General features: G+C 45.3%; 1 pseudogene; it reads right to left on the bottom strand.

Moving 5' to 3' along the window:
- Positions 1–294: 294 nt before the first annotated feature.
- On the bottom strand, positions 295–9,460 carry LOC119317966 (annotated as a pseudogene).
- Positions 9,461–10,145: the final 685 nt, after the last annotated feature.

A 10,145-nucleotide genomic window follows, 5' to 3' on the forward strand; every position in this document is an offset into this window, starting at 1 on the left:
GTACCCAAGTATGGTTGCCATTATAACCTTGTCCTGAATAGCTGTTGCCCAAATTCATATTCTTGAGGAAAGAGGTTTGACGTGTTAGAACTGCATATGTATTGCCTATGTTCCCAAAGTTGCGGATGTTGGAACTAGGAGTTTGGGTTTTTTTCCTGCTCCTGATGATTCAGCAAATGAGCAAAAGGCCTCGTTCTTTTCCTTTGTATCCATGCATCACTTTTATGAACTTGTTCGGCGTCGTTACTCATTACGCGATTTCCTCGGTCCTTTTGCTCCACTTTACTGCTCAGGGAAGAGTAAAAATCTGTTGGGTTTTCTGAAGATAGTAGGGTTACAAATTTGCACACGCCTGCATGAACAGAGTCCAGAGAGAAAAAAATTGCAGATTACACTAGCATAACTTGTGAACTTCCCACTCTTTTGTACTAAAACTAAACTTACATACACAGGTACTACTACGTAGTAAGTTGCTCGATCGAGTGGCACACACACACAGTTGAGCATCAGGCAAAAGTGCTCCGGCGTACGTGCTGGCTGCTGGTCAGGCGAGGAGCTTGCGCGACTCGGCGTACCATCGCGTGTAGCAGCGCTCGAGGTTGGGCCAGTCGGTGTCCGGGCAGGCGGCGAAGTGGTGCAGCCACAGCGCCAGGGCCTCCTCCTGCTGCTCCCACCGCAGCTTCTCGATCAGCTCCTCCAGCACCGTCACCATCTCCGCCCTCTCCCTGCCGCTCAGCACCGGCGCGTCCGTCCCGTTGCTGCCGCGGCAGAGCAGCGGCAGCCACGACCGCAGCATCGCCATCCGCTGCTCCGCCACGGCCGCCTTGCCCTCCTCCTGCTCGAACTCCGCCGCGTTGGCGTGCCTCAACAGGAACACTGCACCGACAGCCAATGGCGTCCGCGTGCGTGAGAGTGCATCTTCTTCTCATAATAGTTTTAATTTCTCAAGGAAGAAGATGGTTTGCACGTAGTACGTAGACGTACCAGCCAGCCGGAGCAGCGCGACCTGCAGCGTGGGCTCGGCGACGAGCGCGCGGCTGCCGAGGCGCGACGCGGCGCCGAACTGCACGGCGGCCTCGCGCGCCGCGCCGCACTCGGCCATCTTCTGCCCGAGCCACAGCAGCTCGGCGGCGAGCTTCTCGGCCGCGGGGCCGCCGAACGCGTCGTTGCCTTCCAGCGCGGCCACGGTGGGCCTCCACCACCGCACCCCGGACCTGACCGCGCGCACGGCCAGCTCCATCCCGGGCGGGCCCCACTCGCCGCCCGCCGACGCCTCCAGCTGCCGCAGCGTGCGCTCGAACGCGCCGGCCAGCGCGGCGCGGGTCACGGCGGCGACCCGCGCGCCCACGTTGTTCTCGTCGAGCAGCCGCTCCGCGAGCCCGCGCACGAGCTCGTACTTGCGGGAGGCGACGGGGAGCCGGGATGCGACCCAGAGCACGTGCCCGAGCGCGCGCTCCACGCAGGTGGACGCCACGGCGGCGGTGGCCCCCGCGCCCGCGCGGTCCCCGCGCAGCGGCGGCGGCAGCGAGGGCGCGAGCGAGGGGGGCGGCGGCGGCGGCGGGGGCGAGAGCGCGGAGAGGAACGCGAAGAAGAGGGAGATGAAGGCCTGCGTGGCGAGCAGCGCGAGGCGGCGGAGCACGGACAGCGCGCGCGCCGCGGCCACGGGGAGCGGCAGGAGGAGTATCGTGGAGGTGGTGGTGCCATGCTCCCTGGACGACGGCGAGAAGGCCGAAAGGAAGCTGGCGGCGAGGGACACGAGCGGGTCCATGGGAGTCCGGAGCTGGTGCCGGCGCTGCTGCTGCGTCTCCATTGGACCGATCTCCAGAAGAAAGTGATCTGTGAGGTGCAAAAAACGAAGGCGTCTGCTTGCTTATCGAAGCCACTGCCCGAACAGCACACACCCAGGTCGCGCGTGCTCACACGGACGGACGCGCAGAGGGGGGAGGGGACAAACTGGAGGTCGCCGTCGGGCGACTCATCGGTGCAGTTTCCTTCGACCAACTGGCGTGAACCGGCGTTCTGGCGTCGAGCGTTTGTCCACGGGGGAGATCGTGGTTCAGTCGTTCGTGGCTCTTTTCTGGCAGTTTTTTACCGCCGAACCGTGGATATCTGTCTGGTGTTCAGTGACTTATCCTTCGCTTGTGGTCACGTTTCTACGGAGGCAGAGTGGTATGAGTTGAATTGCCAGTCGTTTTAGAATTTCTTGGTACATACAAGGAGTTGAGAAACCGTTATCACACGTTGCCGTATTGGATGGCACCAAGTAAAAGTTTTACAGCCTCAAAAACTTGGAGTGTTTCTTGCCACAGCAACTGGCCTAACAGTATCTCAGCGCGCCAGTTGTTTCTGCTGCACTCAGAAGATGCCAACATCTTCATGAATTTCACGCCAATTTTTTTTTATGAAACGCAAGCAATGACACTACAGAAGCAAAGTGTTCAGTGTCTTTGCGACCAATTCTTCTCACGGAGCAGAAGGGCTCTTTCCTTTACAGACTAGTTTGATCCCAAAATTTGACAAGTTGCGGGTTCCAGCTCCGCCAACAGAATCACCTCAGGTGTTTCTGTAGCCTTTTCTCTGCTGCAAGGGCTGTTTTGTTCTGCGGCTCCAAAGCTAAAGCATGCCTGAAATCTGTACACGCAAGGCAAGACCAATGAGATTGAGAAAAATGAATACCACTATTACAGAAACATAAGCTATGCTATTGCTGCCAACTAGTTTTACCAGAACATCTATAAATAAAATCACTCTACTCCTGGCTATTTCCTCGAAAAGAAAGTGAAATCAGTCAACTCAATGTTAAGCCTAGATGGCTACAATCGCCAGTTAAGCTGGCTTCAACCCTTTACCAGCTTTGCTTAGCGACCAGCAAGAGTATCATGAAAAACCCCACTGTTTCAATCAGATATATTAGTAAGAAATAATTGCATGCTAGAAAATTTCCACACCTTGCAGAGCTTCTTGGTAATTCAAAACACTTTCTTTTGCGGTACCTCGTCGTAGGTATGCTTTAACATTCTGAGGCAACAGCAGCATAAAGAGAAGAAATGTGAATATCTGATGTCACCATAAATAACAGCACAAGACGGTAGTGATATTTCGTAACCATGTTGAAGTGACTAACAAAAGGCCACTTACCTTTTTATCCAACAGTAAGGCCTGGTCGCAATCCGCTTCAGCTTGCTTGAAACTGCATAAGATTCAAAATGCATGAGCTTGAAAGTGCTGATTTCAGGGAATCGTGTTCAAAGGTAATGATATTGAAAGCATACCGGCCAAGTTCCAGATAAGCAGCTGCTCTATTGCAATAGTATGTCGCATTTGTGTCGTTCAATTTGATTGCCCCGGAATAGGATTCAATAGCTTTGCTCCATTGTTTTCTTTTGAAGGAATTATTTCCCTGTTAAGCAAACATAAAACCAAATTGTGGATTGCGCAAACCATGAACATGATTGAACACACGAAAGCTAGAATTTTTTTTATTCTTTTTTTATTGTTATTTTCCAGTGCTTGGTAGTCAATGCACAATCTCCTTATATATTTATACTACTCAGGGTTTGGACTCACACTCGATACAGGATTAAAAAATTATCCGTGCTCACTGAGTACCAAGATCAGTGTAGACAAATCAGTGTGTAGGACCAGATAGGAAACGGGCACAACTAACACAATCTTACACTGGCTGGCCCAACTTTCCTGAACTACCGCATAAAACTTGATTATTGCCAACAAGGAATGGCGAGGTGTCATTGTCAACGAAAAACTGATAAAGAAACAGGAACAACACAGCCCTTAGCAACAAAATGTCAACATATCATTCATAAAAAATGAACATTTTAAACAGCTACGATGCATCAAAATCGCCATTGGTTACTGATGAGTGTGAACCTGGATGCCCAATTATGTGTTCTTGGATGGGAAAATACATGCCCAAGGTAACATGATGAATGAATTCGTCTGATGCATGCACTGCTACAAATGTGAACGAGATATACCTTTTCTTTCAACAACTCTGATGTATCAACATCACGATCAATTACTGGTGGAAGTGCCAACTTGGATGCCAAAACTATTTGTTCTTGGACGGCTGAATACATATCCAAGATAGCACGAAGAAGGAACTTGTCTGATCCATGAGCTGCTACAAATGAAATAGATATAGGATGATCATTGTGATTTCCCAAGGGAACAGTGGCCTGCAGAAGTGAAGTGGGTCATGAATTGGTCGTAAATTTCGTAGGAAAAGAAAAGAACTACCTGAAAGCAGCTAAATAAACTACCTGGCAACAGCCTGAAAGTGCAGCAATGCTGACAAATGCGTACATTTTATCTTCAAATTCGGATGACAATCTCTGTTTAGAGTTCCTTTTCAAAGGGTGTCCAGCCATGGTTGGCAGAACTAAAATTCCAGTATCCTAAATGGCAACACATGAAAGAGTAAGCAGAAAAACTCCATGAACCTTTGATTCAAGCCAATGGCAAACTTTAAAATCTAGCACGAATGCTTATGGTGACACAATGTGTGATAATGGCACCTCACGCTATAAATTAAATAAATTGTCACTTAAAGAAACAGCTAAAACCAAATTAAATCACATAAAATTCCAGTGTTTCCCTTTTTTCCAATCTAACAAAGGCATGATTGTAATGGAATGCATAGAAAGATCCACTATCCCTTCCTTAACATAATCCAGTCCATGTAAGAATAGGTTGTTGTGAACCAGCGCCAACCTGACCACCAGGGTTCGACTACTGTGGGTCAAAAATTATTTCCCAGAGTGACTAGTGTCTGGGTCGTTCTTCTTTAAACAATGCCACCAGGAACTAGTAGTGCCTGGTTGGTCTAGTAAACACAGATTGTTGTTGTCCAAGTACCAAACAAATAACTCTGATGGTCACTAATTACTGCAGTATGATCTACAAGTTATATGTGTAGCTGCTTATAACGGACCCCATAAAATCGGTATAGCTGAGTACATGTAGTTGCAACTGTGAGGGATAGTCAATAGCCAAAACAGTAGTCAAACCATCGCAAGCTGCAACTAAGGAGTCAAGTGGCAGAATACCTTTAGAAGATTCTTCAGTGCAGCTCGCCATTCAGTTCGTACAATGTACAAGGATTTGATGTTGTCGTCTGTGAAGTTTACAGCTTGTAGTACACGAGTAGATACTTCAAGGCCAAGCTTGGGTTTCACAGTGTTAACCCAATCCTCATGGTTTGCTTTGAATTCATATCTGAGTAGTTGATTGACATATAAATTTCGAGGTGATCAATTCATGTTCAACTACATCTTCAGATGCAACTGGCAAATAAAGAATAATCTGTACTACATCAACCCCTTGAATACTTTGCATGTATCCATCAAAAGTCCAAGGTACTCCCTCCATTCCTAAATATAAGTCTTTTAGAGATTCTAATGTGGACATACGGAGCAAAATGAGTGAATCTACACTAAAATACATCTATATTCATCTTATGTAGTCTATATTCAAATCTCTAAAAAGACTTATATTTAGGAACGGAGGTAGTAATCTAACTGATTGCTGGAAAATAGTGCACTAGTAACTAGTGATAGCTGGTGCAAATGGAGCAGACAGACCACTCAGCACCAACAACAGGTTTGCTGTTAATCCCATGGAATCAATTATCACAGGGCTAAGGCCCACAACAATAAATCTAAATCAGCAAGCCAGCAGCCATGACTTCAGAAACTACTGTAACTGGTGGACACTATTCTTACTAGGATCTCACTAGTCACAACTAACTAGAATGTGTAAGGTACAATTTAACTACCTGAATACCTGAATTAATGGTCCTGCCCCAACTTAACACCGATGGCTGGACTCATTTAATACAAGATGAACCAGTAAACTAGCACTTCTATCATAAAGACCCAAGCAATTTGGCATGTCAAAGAATTCAAACTTAGGACTTCTTTACTCGTTAATTCAGGCCATAGAGAGGATACTAGTATGCAGTGATTCAACAAACTTCGATTAGGCTACAGAAATATACCAATGCTGGCATTACTATACAAATTATGATAACAAATGTTTAAGCTTTCAAGGTCGTGACTCAGTATATTTCTTTGTATATTTTTCCAGGAAAAAAACCAATTTGGGTTTCATCATTTGATTTCACCAGGTGCCAAGAATTATTGAAACAAACCTCTGTAATAACAGCATAACAGTGCAGAGAGCTTTCAAGGCTGACTTTCCTTCTTGCAACTTTGTAGAAGGTTCGCAGAACTCCTTCAAGCTAGGTACATTTGAACAGATATACTGGCCAATATTGATGTGCTTAGGTGGCTGAACTGCAAGATGTGGAGTTGAATGTCTCACTTGTTTGCACAAAATATATAAACCTAATCACCGGCGCATTTAAGAAATATAGACATCAGTATGGCTTACATCCATAAGGTAATGTACGGACAGCATTTTCTATGACATCCACTGTTTTCTGGTTGGGAATCTTTAGCAACTCAAAGCAATCATCAGCAAAAACCAACTGCCTTTTCCCCCTAAGTCCACATGCAGCAGCCGGTAACAGAGCATCTCCAACACGACTAAGTATATGAGGATCTCGTGCAAGCCATCCTAACAAGGATCAGAAAATCAGTGAAATAAGAAACAATCTACATGGATGTCCAATTGAGAAAAACAAAGCATGCTGCCATTCGACTTCAATAAAAGGTCTCTTAGCTCTGAGTGGAGACTGGTCTTCTAATCTATAGTCATACTATGATATTTTGTAAAGATGGGGCATTAATCGTAAGGCCTTCACATGTTCTTTGTTTGGTGGGTACTATGTCATATATAAGCAACTTTTGCTATAGGTCACATAGATATGCTTGTCACAGTAAGTAATAAACATGAAAACATAAACAATTGATAAGTGTAAGAAAATACCAATGGTGTCTAGACTATGTGAATTCGGTAAGGTCCCAAGAGTAGACACAACCCCATGAGAAGGCCGGAAACAAAGAACACCGCAGAAAGCTGCTGGAATTCTCAGATCACCAGTTGTATCAGTACCTAAGAGATTCAGGGCTTACAGCGTCAGTTTGCATGTGGAATATGAACGAATATCTCTAGGAGACAGCCATAATAATCAAGCACATTTTGCATCAAGAACTTATACATGGAGAAAAGGACAAAATGTATAGTGAATTGGTGATTGAACACGTACTAAGATAAACATGCATGATAAAAGTATCACAAGGCATGAAAAGAATAGCCATAAGATTTTGTAGCAAATATTTATATAGTAGTTGGACCTTTGGTCAAAGTTAAATTTTGGAGAACATGTGTGCCTTGGAAAAAAAGGTAGGGAGTATCATAGATATAAGAGTGCAAGGACACTCTGGTAAAAACAAATGCAGGGAGATGGCCAATTATTCAGGAACTCATCCTGTAACCCAACCAGTAACCAGATATTATAATTAATGTCATTTTCCCCCAAGCCAATCATCATGTGATCTTATAGGGTAGGACACAAGGATCTTACAGTAAACACAACCATGCTAACTACAAGGTTAGTGACTGGAGCTATAATTCTGATCATGCTATATTTATATGACTTGATAATATGACAGATGCATAAAATTGTTAGTCATATACTCATATACAAACGAGATGCAATTTCCAGTGGAAGTAGATTCACAATCAAAAAAAGAAAGAAAGGAAGAAACCTAGATAACCACAATTGAGTACAATAAGAATAGACGCCAAGTTACAACACATGTAGATTGCAGAAGTTGTAGATGTGTAAAAGTCTTTTTAGAAAAATACCAAGAGCGAACTCGACAAGCTGCGCAGAAACTGCAACAGCGGAGCCACTGCATGACCCTCCAGGGACAACTGATGGAGATGCTGGGTTAATTGGTGTTCCACAGTGTAAATTTTCTCCAGTAACACTGTAAAAACATGTTAATTGATGCAGTGTTAGAATTCATCATCTATCTGATGCAGAACACCGATAGATAGATATCTAGTGAGTCTTAGTTGAAGCCCAAGGCCTGTTAATGATTACTATGAAAAAAGAATCTTGTTAAAGATTTATGTACGTGCACGGTCATCTGAATTGAATGGCTAGAAAAAACTACTCCTTCCGTTCACAAATATAAGATGTTCTAATTTTTTTTCTGAATTGGATGTACATGGACATGCTTTAGTGTGTTTGTCCACTCATTTCAGTCCATATGCAGTCCATATTGAAATATCTAAAACATCTTATATTTGTGAACAGAGGAAGCCGTTATTTAGCATACTGGAGTTCCAAGGGATACTAAAGGTGAATGCAAAACTTAGCATAAAATAAAACATGATTTACAATGACTCAAACAGTGATTTGAGAATTATGATTACGAGACCCCCAACAGTAAAGTAACTTTGCTATCTTTGCTACGATCAGTTGGCCACCAACCAAATGGAAACAGGAGTTGACTGTCTCAACAGAATCTATCTTGCATCGGCTGAAGTTAACATTGTCACCACGAACACCCTTGATATGCACCATTTTACTGCAATCATAGGCCTACTGCAACACTTCAATCAATAGCTAAAGAATACCCCACCCAATTTGAGCAAGTTATGCGTTTCCTCCTCAAGACACATTTACTGCACATCAAGTTTCCAAATAGACTTAAACAAGCACACCTCAAGTGTAAAATAAAGGATTGCCTTTGCTACTATAAGTTAAAGATATGTGCTTAGTTTTTATTTCAAAACCAAATAATCTGGTTTCAGCACCTCAACATTGTCCAGAAAAGTCACCCTGAGACAACAGATCTTCTAAAACAGCTATATTCCTATCAATGTATGTGCAAAATCCTATACAAATTCAAAGATCTGTAAGGATGAGGACACCCAAATGTTAAAGTTGTACTGTATTAAGCAATCAATTCGATTAGAGAAAATTTCAATTACGAACCCAAAGCCGAGTTCATCCATGACTGTCCTCCCGACGCAGGTAGCCCCCTGCTTCAGCAGAGCCTTGACGGCCGCCGCCGTGTGGCTCGCTGCCTTGTGGGTCCTCTTCCAGTCCGGGTTTCCGAAGCCGGCTACATAGCCCTCGATCTCGAAGCTGAAAAACACGACACAGAGAATAGGGGATCAAAACCACGGCGGAAAACCCGCGATCCCGCGGAATATCGAAGCAGAGCTGGGGGGCTCACTTGTCGCTGACCGCGAAGGTGAGGTCCGGGAGCTGCTGGCGCGCCGCGGGAGGCGGGGGCTGCGGCGGAGGGGCGAGCTCGAGGCGGTCGCAGAAGGCCCCGGAGTACGGGGGCGGGCTGGAGTTGCCGCGCAGCCACCTCCGGCGGCGCCGCGCGACCTCCGCGAGGACGATGACCCCGGCGACGGCGACGCCCGCGACGATCCAGGCGCGGGGGTTGGAGGACGCCGTGGCGCCCGATCGCGCCGAGGAGTCCATGGGCGGGGCGGGGGCGGAGGGGGGTGGCTAGGGTTTAGGGGGGGTTTAGGCCTGCGGAGTGCGGAGTACTGCTCGAGAATCAGCGCGGAGTGGGGAAGAAGAAAGAAAAGCTTTTTGCGTTCTCTTTTTCCGGCCGGCGGCGAGCCTATGTGGGGCCCTATGTCAGTGGCACGGAAAGGAAGAGTCTTCGGCTTGTTTTACAAGTTGATGATGATGATATGGGCCAGGCCGACACGGGCCTTGTTTTCTAAGAAAAAAGATGAGGGACCTCTGTGAAAAAAAAAAGAGCCGACAAGGAAGAACAGGGATAATACGGCCCATCAGCCCACGATAACCCAAAAACCAAAGTGTTATTTTCATAAATCCCTAGTTCAATCCTTGTAGCTTTATTTTTTAGAGTAGTTGTAGAAACTTTGAAGCTGATAGCTTAGCAAAGTTCTGTTTACATCTAGATCTTGGTAGACATGTGTGGCTTGATGTACCACACGATCTTGTATCAATTCCTCTGACCACTGTCATCGAATAAAGTGGAATGAGGTTTTCTAGAAAAAATTGTAGGTATTTTTAGAGAAAAAATGTGTAACACTTTTAAAAAAAATAAAAATCTGGATTTTACAAATTCATGAACAATTTTTAAAATCCGGAAACATTTTAAAACTTCATGTACATTTTTTAAAGTACGGGAAAAATTTTAAAAATTCATGAAGATTTT

This window comes from Triticum dicoccoides, chromosome 6A (assembly GCF_002162155.2).
Source record: "Triticum dicoccoides isolate Atlit2015 ecotype Zavitan chromosome 6A, WEW_v2.0, whole genome shotgun sequence".
Lineage (NCBI taxonomy): Eukaryota > Viridiplantae > Streptophyta > Magnoliopsida > Poales > Poaceae > Triticum > Triticum dicoccoides.